The following is a 19937-nucleotide window of genomic DNA, read 5'->3' as shown; positions in this document are numbered from 1 at the left end:
TACATATATATATATATATATATATATATATATATATAAAAAATGGTTAGTAATAATAATTAGAAGATAAAAATTATATTTCTTATTATATTATTATGCCTGGTTTAGTAGGGTTGATCATGCTGACACTGGGCCTTTTTAAAGGGGTTGTCCATTTTAGGAGAAAACCAGACAACCCTCAGGAACTGCCTGCAATAAGGAACTGGTAAGCAGTTGACACCACTGCTCCGGTTCTCCCGGCCAGGCTCTATTTACACTGCTGCAGCAGTGACATAATACTGACAACACAAGGCCGCTGCAGCCAATCACTGGCCTTGCCAGGAGCACTGTTGAGGCCAACAATTGGCTGCAGCAGTAAAACCTGACAGGTCCCCCTTTAGGCCCTCACCGTGTCCTGTGTTTTACCCTGATCTTGCCCTGTGATATTACAAAACTCCCCTGCCAAAAGAAATGGGTTCTGTGTGGTAACAGGAAAGGGGGAACTGTAAGGGGCCCTGGTACAGGGAACCCAGACAACCCCATCATTAACCCTTCACTACCTTCCAGTACATAGGAGGCTTTTCCAGCTTTCGGTCTTACACATAATGTCTCGTCTACCAGCTAACTTCATACAGACCCCAGTGATGCTGTAAATGATATCATCATATGGCAGAAAGTGGGCAACACTGCATATTACACATCTGAGGGTCCCCCCCACAGATTACCAAGGGCTATGTGGGATGGCTACAGCACAGAGATTCTGCAGAGGGGCTGCCCGGTCTTCATGCCAGCCTGATCGATATCTACTTAGCAATGAACAGGAGGATGAAGCATTGCTTCCTTAAAGAGGCTTTTAACAGTCAATGCAAGTAAATGAGCGGTCAACAAACTGCTGCTTTGAGGTCAGTGAAGCGAGGCCGCTCTGCAGCAATTAAACGCTCCCCAAATGATGCTCTGGAAAGAAAAAATAGGACATCAGCAAAGGCAGAAGCTGAACCCCTGCCAAGAAGCAGATTTTATTTTCTCACTTCACGTCTCTGCAGAGTGTTTTTTTTTTTTTACAAAGTAATAAAAAAATGTTTTTGTATTCTCAAGAGATGCTAAATAGAGCGAGGACGTCACACATCAGCCCTACCTGTTGTGCTTCACCTGTCTAATGCCACAAGTTTACCACTCGCAGCTCTATGGGTGCCAACGTGATCATATCATTGGGTCTGGCGGTTGTGCTATACATCCTCAAGCTATTGCAATCAGTGGTAGACATGAAGGAGGGACAGTCTGTACAGTGTTACTAGTAGTAGGTGGACCAGAAGAGATCTACATCATACATCATTCCAGGAACAGTGTACAGTAGGTCCATGGAGCTTTGCTCTCTAGGAATCAGAGGGCACAAATGTCTCCATTAAAAAGTCACAAGTGAAAGATCATCCCAAGACGACAGAATGACATCCAATAATATAAGGCAGTCAACGCCACTGTCCTGGTCCAGCAAGCACTTAACAAGGTTTTCCTAAAATACAATATTGATGACCTATCCTTGGATTAGGTCATCAATATCTGATCAGTGGGGTTCCAAGACCTCCTTCACCGAGTTCTCTGAAGAGGATCCGTCTCACAAATGCATTGCAAGAACGGATCAGTCTCTCCGCTTGTCATGTGGACAGATGGATCCGTCTTGTATCTTTTTTCACATTTTTACCGTTCTGCGCATGCGCAAATCAGAAAGACGGATCGGGCATTCCAGTATTTTGAATGCTGGATCTGGCACTAACACATTCCTATAGGGAAAAATGCCGGATCCGGCATTCCGGCAAGTCTTAGTTTTTTTTTGCCAGAGATAAAACCGTAGCATGCTGCGGTTTTCTCTTTTGCCTGATCAGTCAAAACGACTGAACTGAAGACATCCTGATGCAAACTGAACGGATTACTCTCCATTCAGAATGCATGGGGATATGCCTGATCAGTTATTTTCCAGTATAGAGCCCCTGTGACGGAACTCTATGCCGGAAAAGAAAAACGCTAGTGTGAAAGTACCCTAAGAAGAGGATGCAGCGTTCACCAGAGGGAAGTAGTGGTGTGGGAGTCGGACCATAGCCAATCAGATATTGATGACCTCTCCTGAGGATAGGCCATTAATATTTATCTCCTAGAAAACATCTTCAAAGCTGGACACACACATTAGATGTACAGCGGTGCTTAATGTGTGAACTCTTCAGAATTTCCCTTTGCTTTTGCATAAATTTGACCTAAAGCTACATCAGATTTTCACACAAGTCCAAAAAGTAGATAAAGATAACCTAATCAAACTAAGTCAGAAATATTAGACGTCAATATCAATGTACGTGAATGGCAAAAGGATGTGAACCTTTGCTTTCAGTATCTGGTGTGAACCCCCCCCCCACACCCCCACCCTCCCCCCTTGTGCAGCAATAACTGCAACTTAGGCCTCATGCACACAACAGTGTTTTTTCACTGTCAGTGATTTGGCTTCAGTGGTCCGTGTCCGATTTTGCTTTAGTTGTGTTTCTTTGTGTCTTCCTTTTTTTTTTGTCTGACAAAAATTTTATTGCACCAAGGTCTTGTAGAAAAAAACGGACACGGACGACATACCAGTTGTGCATCATTTTTTTTTTTTGCTTTGATGGACCCATTGACTTGAATGGGTCCGTCCTCTGTTTTACACTGACAAGAATAGGATAGGTTATATTTTTTTGACGGACTGGAATCACGGACGCGGAGAAAAAACGGAGGTCTATCAGTTTTTTTTCACAGCTCCATAGAAATGAATGGGACCTCCGCTAAACTGTGAAAAATGACGGAACGGACGCGGATGCACACAACGGTCGTGTGCATGAGGCCTTAGGCTAGTTTTACACTTGCGTTTGGAAATCTGTTCCAGTACAGTTCTCCAGATCCAGCATTGCCAGATACTACCCCCTTCCCGCCAGACCCATAGCTATAAACGTTTCCAGTGAGCGTTGATTAGTCCTGCACATCGGCTTGGAGGAATGCTAGCCCATTCCTCTGTACAAAACATAACTCTGTTATTTTGGTGGGGTTCCTCCTATGAACTGCTAGCTTCAGGTCCTTCCACAACATTTCTATTGGATAAAGGTCAGAACTTTGACTTGGCTACCAAAACTTTAACTTTGTTCTCTTTAAAGGGGTTATACAAGAATGGGAGGGGGGTTTTGCAAAAAAAAAAAAAAAACACTTGGCTGGACCTTACCAGCTTCCCGACACTGGCCCCTGGCCTGTGATGCTCTGCAGGGCTCCCTCGCTTAAAAAAAAACCCAGTTTGACTCCTCTTACAGCCAATCACTGACCACTGATTGTGAGGGAGTCCAGCGGAGCATCGCGGGCCGGGAGGAGCTTAGCTCCGTGATCCACTTTCTCTTGAGATTAAGCTCATGAATAAATGTCCTGACATTTTCCTTTCGAATTTGCTAGTATAATTCATAGTTCCATCAATGATGGCAACCTGTCCTGGCCCAGTGCCGTCAAAACAGGCCCAAACCATGACATTACCTCCACATTATTTCACATGTGTTTATGCTGGAATGAAGGGTTTTCCTTTCTCCAAACATAATGCTTCTTATTGGCTTGTCCAGGTTATCTTAAAGGGAACCTGTCACCTCCCGAAACCATCCCAGGCCGCCAGCAGCATCCTCGGCCCGGCACGCTTCTCCGCACATGCTTGAAGTCAAGGAGGCAGCGGCCTCCTTGCTTCAAGTCACGGTAAACGCGCCCCCTTCCCTGCCCCTTCGCTGTGACTGACAGCGCTTATGCAGAGAGTTCGGCAAAGCCAGCCGAACTGCCAGCTGTCAGTGACAGCGAAGGGGCAGGAAGGGGGCGTGGTTACCGTGACTTGAAGCAAGGAGGCCGCTGCCTCCTTAACTTCAAGCATGTGTGGAGAAGCGCGCCGGGCAGGGGATAAAACGTTTTCAGTACTTTTGCTGCATCTGCCTTCAGGAAGAAAGGCATCATCAGAAACATGCTGCTCGCTACACGCAGGTACTGCTGGCGGCTTGAGATGGTTTTGGGAGGTGACAGGTTCCCTTTAAGCAAAGTTCAGATGAACAGCAATGTTCTTTTTGGAGAGCAGCAGCTTTTACCTTATAAGGGTCCATTTACACGGCCGCAAAACACGGCACATGGCCGGCCCTTTAAATAGAAATGCCTTTTCTTGTCCGTGACTGCAGACAAGAATAGGACATGTTCTATTTTTTTGCGGAACGGAAGTGCGGATGCAGACAGCACACTGTGTGCTGTCCGCATCTTTTGCGGCCCCCATTGAAAATGAATGAGTCCGGATAGGCTCCGCAACGTTGCAGAACGGATCTGGACCCGTTTTGCGGACGTGTGATTGGACCGTTATCCTGCCATGCACACTATTGTTGTTCAGTTAATGTTAGTTCAGTTGTTGTTAGTTAATGCGAGAAGTGCCTTTAGTTGCTTACAGGTTATCTTGGGTTCCTTTGTGACCTCACAGATTATTACTAGCCCTTGGTGTGATCTTTGTTGGTTGACCACTCCTAGGGAGGTTAGTAATGGAGGTTTCCTCCATTTGTACACAGTCTGTCTGACTGTGGATTGCTAGAGTCCAAATTCTTTAGACATGGTTTTGTAATGTTTCCCAGCTTGATGAGCATCAACAACTCTTCCTCTGAGGTCCTCAGAAATATCCTTTGCTCGTGCCATGATACATCTCCACAAAAGTGTTGTGAAGATCAGACATTAAATAAAAAAACAGGTCGCCCATTCACACCTGATTGTCATCTCACTGATTAAAAAACACCTAATTTCACCTTAAAAGTGTCTGCTAATCCTGCCACACACAGACATGCGATATTGGATCATTTTCCTCAATAAATAAATCATCAAGTGTAATATTTTTTACTCATTTGTTTGATCTAGTTATTTTTATCTACTTTTAGGACTTGTGTGAAAATGTGATGTAGTTTTAAGCCACATTTATGCAAAACAATTGAACATTCCAATGCCAATTTCAGTGGGATCGGCTGAACGTCTAATGTGTATTGGGGCCTCCAGACTCTCCCCCAGATGAAGATGTCAGGGAGATAAGGATCAGGCGTGTTGGATTTAAAGGGAACCTGTCACCTGGATTTTGTGTATAGAGCTGAGGACATGCTAGATGGCCGCTAGCACATCCGCAATACCCAGTCCCTATAGCTCTGTGTGCTTTTATTGTGTAAAAAAAACCTTTTTGATACATATGCAAATTAACCTGAGATGAGTCCAGTCCCTGACTCATCTCAGGTTAATTTGCATATGGATCAAATCGTTTTTTTTTACACAATAAAAGCACACAGCGCTATGGGGAGTGGGTATTGCGGATGTGCTAGCGGCCATCTAGCAACCCATGTCCTCAGCTCTATACACAAAATCCCGGTGACAGGTTCCCTTTAATCTGCCCAATCCTTTTGAGATAAGCCCCTCTTCCCACTGAAAATACATGTTTGCTTGGCCATGCCAAACAGAAATGTGTATGAGGGGATCAGGAGTAATAGCTGATGGCTGTGTAAGGTCCCCGTGCGCTCAAGAGGACTGTCATCTGAACCCACCAATTTCAGGGGAACTAGAAGACAATCTAATGTGCATATTGAGCTCATGAATCTCCGCTGACAAATATGCTGGTAGAGAGAAGGATCAGATACACTGAATTTCAACATTGATCCTCTTGTTCTCCTGGAAGATAAGTCGTCAGATGCCTGGCAGCGTCATACACATTCGGCTGGGCATACATGTGTAGGGGGGGGAGCTGTATGGAACCTTGAGGCTGGGTTCACACCTGAGCGTTTTACAGCGCGTTCCTACGCGCTGTAAAACGCTCAACAAGGAGAAACCAATGATTCCCTATGGGAATGGTTCACACTTGGGCGTTTTACAGCGCGTACGATCGCGCTGTAAAACGCCCGACGCTCCAAAAAGTACATGAGCGACTTTTGGGGCGTTTGTGGCCATAGGACACTGTAGTGAATCACACAAACGCGCGTCAAACGCGCGTTTACTATTACAAAAACGCGCATAAAAATGCGCGTCAAAAACGCGCGTAAAACGCGCGTTTGCGCAACGCTCAAGTGTGAACCCAGCCTTAACCATTCACACCAATGGCTGTCATGAAGTGCCACGCAGCAGTAAAGCACAATATGACCTCCAGGTTCCATTGCCTGCAGACTAAGATCATGATCACACAGCTAGTAGCTTACATTGTGCCAGAAATCCACATAAAAATGCAATACTGCACCATATGTCAGTGTAAGAGGAGGAGGAGGAGGGATCTGAGGACAGGCTGCAGAAGTTCACAGTGTGCCCTGTCCTGGTAGTGTTGGGACCATGCCAGTCCTGATGTGAAGTCACACTGGCACATGGGCAACACAGAGACAACCAGTAGCACTGCAGTGGTGGGGGAGGGGGAAGCATAAGAAGGCAAGTCCTTTCCACTGCAACTCATTATGACACCCTCCAGCTAATCTGCTATAGGGACGCTATATACTCAGCTGAGGGGAAGGAATCTGGGTCACCTTGATTGTTTTGTCTTCTTTCCTCATTCCAGACTGCAGCGCTCAGAACTGGGCCTGTACCCCTCCATAAACAGCTTCACCCTGTTAGAAGTTTACACCCATTAGAAGCTGCTGATTTGCCGTCCACAGCGTTGTACAGCACCAGCAAATCTCATCCACATGCCGCCTAAATAAAAAAAACGCAGCCTTCACACTTTTCAATGCAAAGGATAAGATCTGGGGCAAATCTACAAAATATGTGAGTAACACGTGCAGATTTTGGTGCGGAAAAGCGGCAAAAACTACATGAAAAATCTGTATAAACTACACTGCCGTGTGCATTAAGGAATATGCACAGCTCTGAACCCGGACATAACTCATTCTTCACCCCTCCAGCCGCCGTGAGTGGCGCTATATAGCACAGGACAAGGGCTTTTTCTTCATATCTGGTGAGGTACTGAGCTTTCTCATAGTAGTTTCCACCTAGCACTGAACTCGGTGACGTTACCTGCACTAATCGGCGGACTTTAGCGATGTCCTAGCCTGTAAAACAGCCTAGGGCAGCGCTAAAGACCGCCCATTAGTGCCGGTGACGTCACTGGGAACACTGTTAGGGTACTTTCACACTAGCGGCAAGGAACTGCGGCAGGCTGTTTCGGCGGGTGAACAGCCTGTCTGATCCGTGCTGCCGCTAGTGCACACGTACCTCCGGACTACCGCTTCGGCCCCATTGACTATAATGGGGGCGGGCTGGAATTCCAACGGCAGCATGGCAAACATGCCGAGTGGCTGCCGGAATAAAAGTACGACATGTCGTGCAGCCTGCTGGAGTTCCTTGCCGCTAGTGTGAAACTAGCCTTAGGCGGGAGCCTCCACCTAGCAGTGTAAAAATGTAAACATACAGCTCTTGACAGCGCAGGGCAAGGGAGAACATCGGAGCTTGAAATGCTCAAATGCTTCACTCAGGGAGGCTGGAGGGGGGAAGAATGGGTCATGTCCGGGTTCAGCTGTGAACCTGGACAACCTTTTTAACCCCTTCCCGACATGTGACGTACTATTACGTCATGGAAGTCAGTGACTTCCCGCATTTTGAAGTAATAGTATGTCATGGTGATAGGGCAGGCACCTGAGCGGTGCCCGTCCGATCACTCCAGGGGTCCGGCAGTCCCTGGTAGCCGGGCCCCTGCTGTATCTGCCGACATTGCTTATAGTGGTTTGCGGCGGGTGAAGGAGTGCATCAAGTCCGCACGCTGCTTTGGTGGGGACCCGATGCGTGACAAGGCAGCCTAATGCCGTGCAGAGGCTGCCCAATGGCTTGCACGGCATCAGGACCTGCCTTCTACGGGTGCCCAGGAGATCCAGCCTCAGGCTGGGTCTCCTAAGCAACCTGTTAGTGTATGACACTGAGTCATACACTAACAGGCAATGCAATAGAATACGGATGTATTGTAAAGCATTGCAGAGGGGATCAGACCCCCAGAAGTAGAAGTCCCAGAGTGGGACAGAAATAAAGTGTAAAAAAAAGTTTTAAAAAAGTGTTTTTAATAAAAAAAAGAAGTTTCAAGTAAAAAAAAAAGAAGAAAAAAAAACGCCCCTTTCCCCAGATTTCATAATAAAAAAAGGAAAAACACACATATTAAATATCGCCGCATCCGTAATGATATATCACATGATCCCTCCCGTCCAATAAACACCATCAATTTTTTTTAAACTGTCAAAAAAAAACATTTTCGGCACCTTACATCACAAAAAGTGCAACACCAAGCGATCAAAAAGGTGTATGTCAAACAAAATGGTACCAATAAAATTGTCACCTCATCCCGCAAAAAATAAGAGCCTACTTAAGAAAATCGCTCAAAAAAATAAATAAAAAAACTATAGCTCTCTGAACATGGAGACACTAAAACATAATTATTTTGCACACAACAGTATTTTTTCACTGTCAGTGATTTGGCTTCAGTGGTTCGTGTCCGATTTTGCTTCAGTTGTGTTTCCTTGTGTCTTCCTTTTTTTTTGTCTGACAGGTGAAAAACAAGGAAGGTTAATGAAAAGTGTAATTTTATTGCACCAAGGTCTTGTAGAAAAAAAATGGACACGAACCCGGATGATATACCAGTTGTGCATACTTTTTTTTTTACAGACCCATTGACTTGAATGGGTCCGTCCTTCGTTTTCCACTGACAAGAATAGGACAGGTTATATTTTTTTGACGGACTGGAATCACGGATCATGGACGCAGAGAAAAAACAGAGGACTATCATATTTTTTTTCACAGCTCCATAGAAATGAATGGGACTTCTGCTAAACTGTGAAAAATGACGGACCGGACGCGAATGCACACAACGGTCGTGTGCATGAGGCCTTATTGTGTTAAAGTAAAATAAAAATATAAAAAAAGTATACATATTAGGTATCGTCGTGTCCATAACAACCAGCTCTATAAAAATATCACATAACCTAACCCCTCATGGGGGAACACCGCAAAAAAAGAAAAAAGAAAAAAAACAGTGCCAAAAAAGCTATTTTTTGTCACCTTACATCAAAAAAATTGCAACACCAAGCAATCAAAAAGGCGTATGCCCCTCAAAATAGTACCAATCAAACCGTCACCTCATCCCACAAAAATGAGAACCTACCTAAGGGCTCTTTCACACCTGCGTTATAGTCTTCCGGCATAGAGTTCCGTCGTCGGGGCTCTATGCCGGAAGAATACTGATCAGGATTTTCCTAATGCATTCTGAATGGACAGTCCGTCCTTCAGGATGCATCAGGATGTCTTCCGTTCCGGAACGGAACGTTTTTTGGCCGCAGCAAATAGCGCAGCATGCTGCGCTTTTTGCTCCGGCCAAAAATCCGGAACACTTGCCGCAAGGCCGGATCCGGAATGAATGCCCATTGAAAGGCATTGATCCGGATCCGGCCTTAAGCTAAACGTCGTTTCGGCGCATTGCCGGATGCGACGTTTAGCTTTTTCTCAATGGTTACCATGGATGCCGGGACGCTAAAGTCCTGGCAGCCATGGTAAAGTGTAGTGGGGAGCGGGGAGCAGCATACTTACCATCCGTGCGGCTCCCGGGGCGCTCCAGAGTGACGTCAGGGCGCCCCAGGCGCATGGATGACGTGATCGCATGGATCACATGATCCATGCGCATGGGGCGCTCTGACGTCATTCTGGAGCGCCCCGGGAGCCGCACGGATGGTAAGTATGCTGCTCCCCCGCTCCCCACTACTACTATGGCAACCAGGACTTTAATAGCGTCCTGGGTGCCATAGTAACACTGAAAGCATTTTGAAGACGGATCCGTCTTCAAATGCTTTCAGTACACTTGCGTTTTTCCGGATCCGGCGTGTAATTCCGGCAAGTGGAGTACACACCGGATCCGGACAACGCAAGTGTGAAAGAGGCCTAAGACAATCGGTCAAAAAATAAAAAAAGCTATGGCTCTCAGACTATGGAGACACTAAAACATCATTTTTTTGTTTCAAAAATGCTATTATTGTGTAAAACATAAATAAATAAGAAAAAGTATACATATTAGGTATTGCCAAGACCGTAATGACCTGCTCTATAAAAATATCACATGACCTAACCCCTCAGGTGAATGCTGTAAAAATAAATAAATAAAAACTGTGCCAAAATTAAATACATTTTGGTCACCTTGCCCCATAAAATGTAATAATGAATGATAAAAATCATATGTACCCAAAAATGGTATCAATAAAACTGGCACCTTATCCCCTAGTTTCCAAAATTGGGTCACTTTCTGGGAGTTTCTACTGTAAAGGTGCATCAGGGGGGCTTCAAATGGGACATGGCATCTAAAAACCAGTCCAGCAAAATCTGCCTTCCAAAAACCAGATGGCGCTCCTTTTCTTCTGCGCCCTGCCGTGTGCCCTTACATCAGTTTACGACCACATGTGGGATGTTTCTGTAAGGCCTCATGCACACGAACGTATTTTTTAACGTCCCGCAAAACGTGGTTCCGTTGTACCGTGATCCGTGCCCGTTTTTTCTTCCGTGGGTCTGCCGTGATTTTTGGAGGATCCACGGACATGAAAGATGAAAAAAAAATCTAAGTCAAGTTTGCCATTGAAATGATAGGAAAAAACGGACACGGATCACGGACACGGATCACGGACACGGATGACAATCTTGTGTGCATCCGTGATTTTCACGGACCCATTGACTTGAATGGGCCCGTGAACCGTTAGCCGTGAAAAAAATAGGACAGGTTATATTTTTTTCACGGCCTCGAAACACGGGTCACGGGCGCGGTGTAAAAACGGTGCACAAGCCGAGTTTTCAACGGCCCCATTGAAAGTCAATGGAGCCGCAGAAAAAAACGTCTAACGGCACAACGGCCACGGGTGCACACAACGGTCGTGTGCATGAGGCCTAAACCGCAGAATCAGGGTAATAAATATTGAGTTCACCCAGGTCCCATTGGAGGCTCGCCTACACCCAACAATTGGCCCCTCCTTGAAAGCCCTAGCCTGCATTCAGAATCGCCCGGGTATCTCTCCATCCCCGTCTCCTATGTTCCCTATTTTGGGAAACCCTCAATTCCCCCCAGGGTTAGAGCGCGGTCCTTTCAAAGAGCTAGTGAACTGCAACAAATTCAGGGCCCACCATCTGATTACCTCGGATCAATGGCTCACCCCACAACAGATCTCAGAGACTGTGGGACTGCCTACCCTCAACCCCTGGCAGTCTAGACAACTCACACACTTCCTGTCTACACTTCCTCCTGCGACTACATGGGATTTTTTCATAAATAAAGATAAAATATATTGACTCAAATTTATGACTTTCATGAAGTACAATGTGTCACGAGAAAACAATCTCAGAATGGCTTGGATAAGTAAGTGTTCTAAAGTTATTACCACATAAAGTGACACATGTCAGATTTGCAAAAAATGACCTGGTTAGAAGGGCGAAAAAACTGGCCCGGGGTAGAAGGGGTTAAGGTTCCACCCCAAATCTGCATGTGTTAGGCCTCATGCACACGACCGTTGTTTGGGTCCGCATCCGAGCCACTCTTTTGGCGGCTCGGATGCGGACCCATTCACTCCAATGGGGACACAAAACATGTGGACAGCACTCCGTGTGCTGTCCGCATTCGTTGCTCCGTTCCGCGGCCCCGCTAAAAAATATAACATGTCCTATTCTTGTCCGTGCTTTGCGGACAAGAATAGGCATTTATATTGCCGGGGCCCATTCCGTTCCGCAAATTGCGGTAGGCAACACGTGCGGCTTCCGTTTTTTGCGGATCAGCGGTTTGCGGACCGCAAAAAACGGCACGGTCGTGTGCTTGAGGCCTTAGGCTGTGGTCACATCACCACAGATCAGAAGAACGGAAAACAAAACGCTGATGTGAACCCAGCCTAACTTGCGGATTCTGTAACGGATTTGCCCCATATCTCCCTCTTTGAATTGCAAAGGGTGAAATCTGCGCCGGAAATCCACACAAACAATTGGAATAATGTGGATTTTAAAATGTCCGCACTGTGTACATGAGATTTTGAAAGCTGGTACTGTATTCTGTTGCAGATTTTCGGAAAATAACCTGCCATGCAAGTTAAATGCATCTACGGATTCCACCCGCTTGGGGCAAATTCATATCAAAATCCGCAAGTAAGGGCCGCTTCACACGAGCGGATGCCGTGCGTGGCATCCGCTCCGTGAAAGAGTGCCAAGACCCGCTGCAGACTGCAGAGGCACGGAGCGGTAACATGACTGTTAATGCTCCGTGCCTCTCTGTGATCTCTTTACTACGAAATCACAGTTGTCAGTGTGATTTCGTAGTAAAGAGATCACAGAGAGGCACGGAGCATTAACAGTCATGTTACCGCTCCGTGCCTCTGCAGTCTGCAGCGGGTCTTGGCACTCTTTCACGGAGCGGATGCCACGCACGGCATCCGCTCGTGTGAAGCGGCCCTTAACACATTTTGGTGCAGAAACGCAGAGAAATCTGCGTGGACATTTTAAGGGTCATTGATCAAACCAGTGTAAAGTAGAACTGGCTTAGCTGCCCATAATAACCAATCAGATTCCACCTTTCATTTTCCAAAGGAGCTGTTCAAAATGAAGGTGGGATCTGATTGGTTGCTATGGCAACTAAGCCAGGTCTACTTCACACCAGTTTGATAAATGACCCCCATTTGTTATAAACCCGCTCCCATGTGCAGGTAGCCTCAGGGTATATGCAGGCGTAGCAGGTAAAAGCACATGAAAAGCAGGATACATCTTTATGCAATTTTTTTCTATGCGGATGCTTTGAACATATATTTACTTAACTTTCATCTGTGAAAACCACAACCGCAGTTTTCCTAATGCAGTTTTCATGGCACCTCAACTGCTGAGTGTGAACACACCTTAATTGGCCAATACATTTGTAGATTAAAAAAAAAAAAAAAAAAAAAAAGGGACACCTCTGCCAAAAAGGGTATTTTTGCAGTTTTTATTTTTCATTTCAGCCGTGAAATGCCATTGAAAATAAAATACAACATCCTGCCCTATTGTTCTGTAGTGGTCATATGAGATACAACTTCTATATAGATAAGTAACCCGCTGATAGTTTACTGTTGCTGTGAGTGGTTACCTGTAGTAGATTGTAGAAATTGGATGACTGCTATAATGTTCTCATGGTGAGGCTAGTGTGTGATGCTGTAATTGAGTGACTCATCCCCCTTCCCTCTCTGCCTACAGTGAATTACGTGAAATAATCACACACATATATATATATAGCAGCACGGTGGCTCAGTAGTTAGCACTGGTGCCTTGCAGCGCTGGGGTCAAATCCGACCAAGGACATCTGCATGGAGTTTGTATGTTCTCCCCGTGTTTGCGTGGGTTTGTGGACCCCGTTGGGGACAGCTGGATGCTAATGTCTGTAAAGTGCAGTCCACTGCCTGTTAGCCAAGATCCATCCCTGGTAACATATACTCAGAAGACGGCTCAGAGGAAGTGGGGGCCTGTCAGAGCTAGCTGAGATCCTGATAAAAGAACTGCTTTGTACACTGCTTCTGAAGATTATAGGAGCCTCCTGTGTGCCTGTAAGGTATCACGCACACGGCTGTAGATGTTCTTGCGTTCCGCAAAATACAGATGCCGGCCGTGTGAGTTCTGCATTTTGCAGAGCAAACTGTCCTGGACTCTGGTAGAAATTTCTATTCTTGTCCGCAAAAAGGATAAGAATAGGACATTTTAAAAAAAATTTTTGTGGGGCTGCAGAACAGATATACAGATGCGGACCAAAACCATTGTCGTGTGCATGAGCCTAAGGGTCTATTCACACATCCATGTGTGTTTTGTAGATCCACTGATGGGGCGTGGCCTGCGCGTTGATGGCGGCGGCTGCTTGAGACTGTAGCTCCGCTTCCCGCATATCCACAGCGGCTCACATACTACTTCTGAGAGGTCCTGGCATATACTGCGCTCTCCTACCTGATTCCCAGAATGGGGAAGATTAGAAAGAAGCAGGCACCGAAGAAAATGACGGAGTTCTTCCCCAGAACTCCACCGTCAAGCGCCGGTCCTGAGGGATCTCCCGCCTCTTCTCCCCGGCACTCTGTGACTTCTGCTCCCTCCCCTGCAACGGGCAGAGGCCCATCGCTTCTCCTTTCTGCTGCAGATGGGGTTCTCCCGATCACAGAGGACACTCTGCGTACATTACTGGATTCCTTGAGAACCTCGCTGAAAGCGGACATCTCCAGCATGTTTAAAGATCTGCAGCGTGATATACAGGGAGTAGGTGACAGAGTCACACACGTGGAAAACAAAATGGCTGAATATGCTGTGTCACACAACTCACTGATTGATGCGCATGAAGCGCTGGAGGAGGACGTGGCGGCCATAAAAGAAAAGCTCCAAGATATGGAGGATCGCCATCGGCGTAATAATGTGCGCATTAGAGGAATCCCGGAGACGGTAGGCCCAGCAGAGCTGGAATTTTATCTGTAGATCCACTGATCCGCAAAACTTGGACAGCGGCAATGTGCGTTCCACATTTTGCGGAAAGCACATTGCCGGACATGTCCTATTTTTTTCAGGATCGGAATTGCGGACCTGGAAGTGCGGGTCCGCAATTCCGGATCGGGGGCCGCACGTCGTGTGGCCCCATAGAAATGTATGGGTCCGCAATTCCGTTTTGCTAAATGCGGAATGGAATTGCGGATGTGTGACTGGACCCTTAAAGGGAACCCGTCACCTGGATTTTGGGTATAGAGCTGAGGACATGGGCTGCTAGATCCACGCTAGCACATCCGCAATATCCATAGCCATTCCCCATAGCTCTCTGTGCTTTTATTGTGTCAAAAAAATATTATATATATATGTAAATGAGGCTAGTAAGAAGCCCAAGGAGCTGTTACTAACGTTTCAGGAGCCCAGCCATGTCCACTGTGAAGGAGCCCAGCACTGCCCCGCATCCTCCGAATCTCCTCCTTGCTCCCCAACGTCACAAAGCTAGAGTGCCGTAATCTCCCGATGCGCGAGCTAGTGTATGCGCAGTGTCAGCATAGTGTTCCTTTCCTCTGCTGGCAGCCCATGTCCTCAGCTCTATACCCAAAATCCAGATGACAGGTTCCCTTTAAGTCTGATCTCTCCCTCCTTATCAGCTTTCTGAGCTTCCAAGAAGAAAACAAGTGTACTGGGAAGTAAGGTCACAGCAGTACAGTGCTGGCAGATTCAACAGAAAGGAGACACCCACTGCTTTTGAGTGAAATGCATCTAACTGTGCTTCTGAAATGGGAAATAATATGGCTGAAAGACTTTGTAGAGAATGAATGGAAGTAAAAAGGGCTGAGTTTAGTGTCTGTAGACAGAGCAATGGAGAACATTTCTAATACTACAAGGTGCCTCCCAGCACAAATAAGTCTTGTATTTTTATGTTTGAATGCGATAAGAGAATAAAGATAGAAGAGATATATAACGTTAAAGTTTGTAAATCTGAAGTCAAGGAGAAGAAAAGCAGAGGGTGATCTCCTGGAGTGCTCTTCATGTTGGAGAGCTGCATCAAAGGCCCCTGCAGACAACAGCATGTACAGGGTCAAGGAATATTTTCACAGCGGGGAGCCGCTAATAATGCTGCTGCGGGATACCAATTCACTGCTCCCTACTTTGCTGCCGGTTCCTCAAAAAAACCCTGAAGAAGCATTTTCCTGCAATGTCTGTAATGTCTGGTTTTAATTAAAAACTTAAATACCGTATTTCAGCAGCCAGAGAGATAACTGAGGTCTAGCTGTGCAGATCTCTGCAGTTCTTGCACAGCATGCAGCAGGTTATTGGTGCCCACTGATAGAACTGAAGTCACACAGCCACCGGGAAGATGGCATCATTATTAACAGGGGCAGCCCGAGCCAGCTGCCTCACTCTCCCCAATCTCCGGATATAGGCACATGATATTTCTCCGAGCACCTGTACTGCAGACGCATTTACCCCTCTCCACTCCAGCAGAAATGAGCCTGGCCCATGGTCTCCTCTCTGACTGGAGGTGCGTCCTCCTCCCTGGCTCTGTCCAGAGTGCTGCATTCAGCGGCTGCTGCCATCAGAGCTGCCTTATTGTTGGAGTGCTCAATGCATTTCGTTGAGAGGAAGAGAAAAGAGCCTGGAAAGAAAGCAGATATGACGGAGGGGGGAGCCCGTTACAATGGGGTCTAGAGAGGAGTGAGGTCAGATCAGCCAAGGATTGTGTTAACTCCATGCGAGTGGTGGGAAAAGACAGCAATGAAAGAGCCGGGTTCCCACAAAATGCAACTATGCAGAACAGGTCGTTCACGAAACAGAGGGAGGCAGAGGGCTCAGTGTGACCAGACAGCTGTGGAGCCCTACCCAAAATAAAAGTACTTCAACACTGTTACTGAATATGTGACTGGAGTATAAAACATGCTGTAATATGGAGGACAGTGCTGTAACGGTGGAGGGAACGTGGGGCGGGTATGTGCTTCTGAATGCCTCGGGTCTGACAGGGCGCTGTGGACATGGCGGCAGAATCTCAGCTATCCGAGCACAGATTGGGGTAGATTTATCAAGACTGGTGTAAAGCAAGCTGGCTTAGTTGCCCATAGCAACCAATCAGATTCCACCTTTTATTTTTCAGAGCTCCTTAGGAAAATGAAAGGTGAAATCTGATTGGTTGCTATGTTCAACTAAGCCAGTTCTACTTTACACCAGTTTTGATAAATCGCCCCCCCCCCCTCCCGTTTTGTTCCACTGCGGATGACAGACTACTACAGGTATAGAAATAAATCTCCCCCCATAGTCTCATATTTATAAGAGCAGTGCTGCATTAACACATGGGGTCACTAAACTACAGGGGTCACATCTGGAGACAGAGGGGCTACACAATATTAAAGGGGCTTTCTAGTGTTTTATAATGATGACCTCTCCCAGTATAAGTCATCAGTATCTGATTGGTGGAGGTCTAACTTGGCGCTCTGGTGAGCAACGTAGCTTTCTTAGAGCTTACCAAGCACAGCGCCGTCCATTGCATAGTGGCTGTGCTTGGTATCACATCTGAGCCTCATTCACTTGACCACGTGACGTCCCTGGCCTAGAGTAACTGCGAGACAGCCATGGTGCTCACTGGAGTGCTGTGGCCTCTTCAGCAGGGGTGCCAGGGGTCGGAAAACGCCTTTAAGATAGGGTATGTTGCACTGGGCTCCCTCGCTAAGAACATTTGGTGTGACATGGCTGCAGCCAATCACTGGGCATGACGGTGACTAGATCCCCTTGTGTCATGTGACCATTTGTCATGATGTAAGGTAAGCCGGATTTTTATATCCAGGGAGCCCGGCGGAGCATCGCAGGCCTGAAGGAGAAGGAGCGGAGAGCAGGTAAGTAAGCTTCCCTTTACAGGTCTGTCCGTTCTTGCACAACCCTTTTAAAGGGCATCTGTCAGCAGATTTGTACCTATGAAACTGGCTGACCTGTTACATGTGCGCTTGACAGCTGAAGGCATCTCTGTTGGTCCCATGTTCATATGTGCCCGCATTGCTGAGAAAAATGAAGTTTTAATATATGCAAATAAGCCTCTAGGAGCAATGGGGGCGTTAGAGGCTCTGCTCTCTCTGCAACTGCCACACCCTCTGCACTTTGATTGACAGGGCCAGACAGTAAAAACGTGATCATGCCTGTCCCTGTCAATCAAAGCGCAGAGGGTGCAGCAGTTGCAGAGGGAGCAGAGCCTCTAGGTGTAATGGCAACGCCCTCGTTGCTCCTAGAGGCTCATTTCCATATATTAAAACATCATTTTCTCAGAAATGCAGACACATATGAACATGGGACCAACACAGATGTCGTCAGCTGCCAAGCGTCAGCCAGTTTTATAGGTACAAACCTGCTGACAGATGCCCTTTTAAGGTAGGCCTGGGGAAGATGCGACTTTTTAAAATGTCGCATTTCATAAATGTCTCACAAAAGTGATCTACCCTGAAACTCTAACTAAACTTTCACTCTAAATCTGGAGGTGGCGCTGGAAGACGCAGTGCTTAAAAAAGTAGTAATTTTTCACAATTGACCCCCAAAAAGTCACAAAGTCACTACTATTTTGAGCCAGAATTGGCAGGGCTTGATCAATTCCCCTCATAAACTGCTGTAAAAGGACATAATAAATTTGGCGCATTACTTGTACACACTTTTTTTTTCAGGTGCCTTTAAGTAAGTCTCCCACACTGTATGTGACTTACCTGTTACTGTGTACACACAGCCACCGGCTACACTACCACTGAGGTTTACTCTGCGTTGACTCCCCAGGGCTCCTGGCAGCAGATTCTCCTGGAGGCAGCAGTGAGCGTACATGTCATACATGACAGGCAGCAGGGCCCCCAGCACAGCACTCATCACCATCCCCACACTACGCCATTACCAACAGACAGGCCCATCATCAGCGGACTCCCCAGTCACTGCCCCTACACCGTCTCTGCTGGACGCGACCAGGGAGAGAAGGAAACAATGGACGAGTCACTGCAGTCAGCAGATTCCTGCGGGAAGGAGGCTCAGGTGACTGCTAAAGCAAATGCTCCACACCTCTGTTTGTCTTCACCGATTCACCTCCGCTCCATAGGAAATGAACACTGGTGATCCTTCCTGCCGCCACCGCGTCCAGCACCATCATTAGCTCAACATCCAGGGAACACCGACACCGTCCTCTACACAGATGGAGCAGAGCTGGATTTAACTCCTGAGACCTGCATGTACTGTATTATCCTGCACGTTATTAACTCTCTGAGTACAGATAATGTAGTAGATGCTACCTGCAGTCCTATGTAACACCACAGATAGAGAAATAACTCTCTGAGTACAGGCAATGTGGTAAATGTTACCTGCAGTCCTATGTAACGCCACTGATAACACAGTGATAGCTCTCTGAACACAGATGCCACCTGCAGTCCTATGTAACACCACAGATAACACAGTGACAACTCTCTTGAGCACAGATGTCACCTGCAGTCCTATGTAACACCACAGATGACACAGCGATAGTTCTCGGAGTACAGATGTTACCTGCAGTCCTATGTAACACCACAGATGACACAGTGATAGTTCTGAGTACAGATAATGTAGTAGATGTCACCTGCAGTCCTATGTAACACCACAGAATCAACTCTCTGAGTACAGAGGTCACCTGCAGTCCTATGTAACACCACAGTGATAACTGAGTACAGATGTAGTAAATGTTACCTGCAGTCCTATTTAACACCACAGATAACACAGAATCAACTCTCTGAGTACAGATGTCACCTGCAGTCCTATGTAACACCACAGATAAGAGTAGCTCAGTGCACTGTATATACGGGCTGGACAGGGTGCACTGGGGACCCGACACAATCTCTTCTCTATGGCGCCTCTTACACCCGGCACTGGCTGGGATCGCGCTCTATGCTGAGGATCCACTGGCTGGGGTGTGCGGCTCCACAGCGGACAGACTCCACCATGATTACACTACATTGCGGGCTTACCCGGCAGGCCCTGTACGGGTGCTTAGGGTTGAGCTCTCACCTGAGACCGGCTTCCAGCGTGCGGGGCATAGAGTCCGGGATGCTGCAGCTCCTCATCGACTCATTTCTGACGTCCTCCTGGTTACACGATGAGAGAGGCTCGGAGGAAGGAGGGTCTGCAGCCCAAAACCTCCCCCAGGGCGCTGCCACAGTCCCTGCGACAATCCCACAGCGGCGTCCAGCAGGCACCAGATCGGGGCTTGAGACTAGAGATGTCCGGTTCATCTGACTGAGCTGATCCGTGTGAGGTAGCAGAGACTCTAGCCGGTCTTGTGTAACATGATCCAGAAGTGAAAGCCAGACTTCTGCCAGCCCCTTCCCAGCCCGCCCCTGCCACCAATCAGATCTGTGAAGAAAGCATTGAGTTACACACAGTACATTGAGTCTAAGAAGCTAATCAAATGATTCTACTTATTAGTTGGTAGACTCATTCCA

The 19937-nt window shown here is 47.0% G+C and overlaps 1 protein-coding gene across 1 annotated transcript in view; it reads right to left on the bottom strand.

Moving 5' to 3' along the window:
* ARHGAP32 (Rho GTPase activating protein 32) overlaps positions 1-19735 on the bottom strand; it is a 235744-nt gene extending 216009 nt beyond the window's left edge. The window contains exon 1 of the mRNA XM_044281753.1: positions 19504-19735. The gene's annotated coding sequence lies outside the window, so the exon portion shown is untranslated. The remainder of the gene's footprint in view (positions 1-19503) is intronic.
* Between the last annotated feature and the right edge of the window lie 202 nt (positions 19736-19937).

This window comes from Bufo gargarizans, chromosome 2 (assembly GCF_014858855.1).
Source record: "Bufo gargarizans isolate SCDJY-AF-19 chromosome 2, ASM1485885v1, whole genome shotgun sequence".
In the NCBI taxonomy this organism is placed as follows: domain Eukaryota; kingdom Metazoa; phylum Chordata; class Amphibia; order Anura; family Bufonidae; genus Bufo; species Bufo gargarizans.
This window is presented reverse-complemented; position numbering and strand designations above follow the sequence as displayed.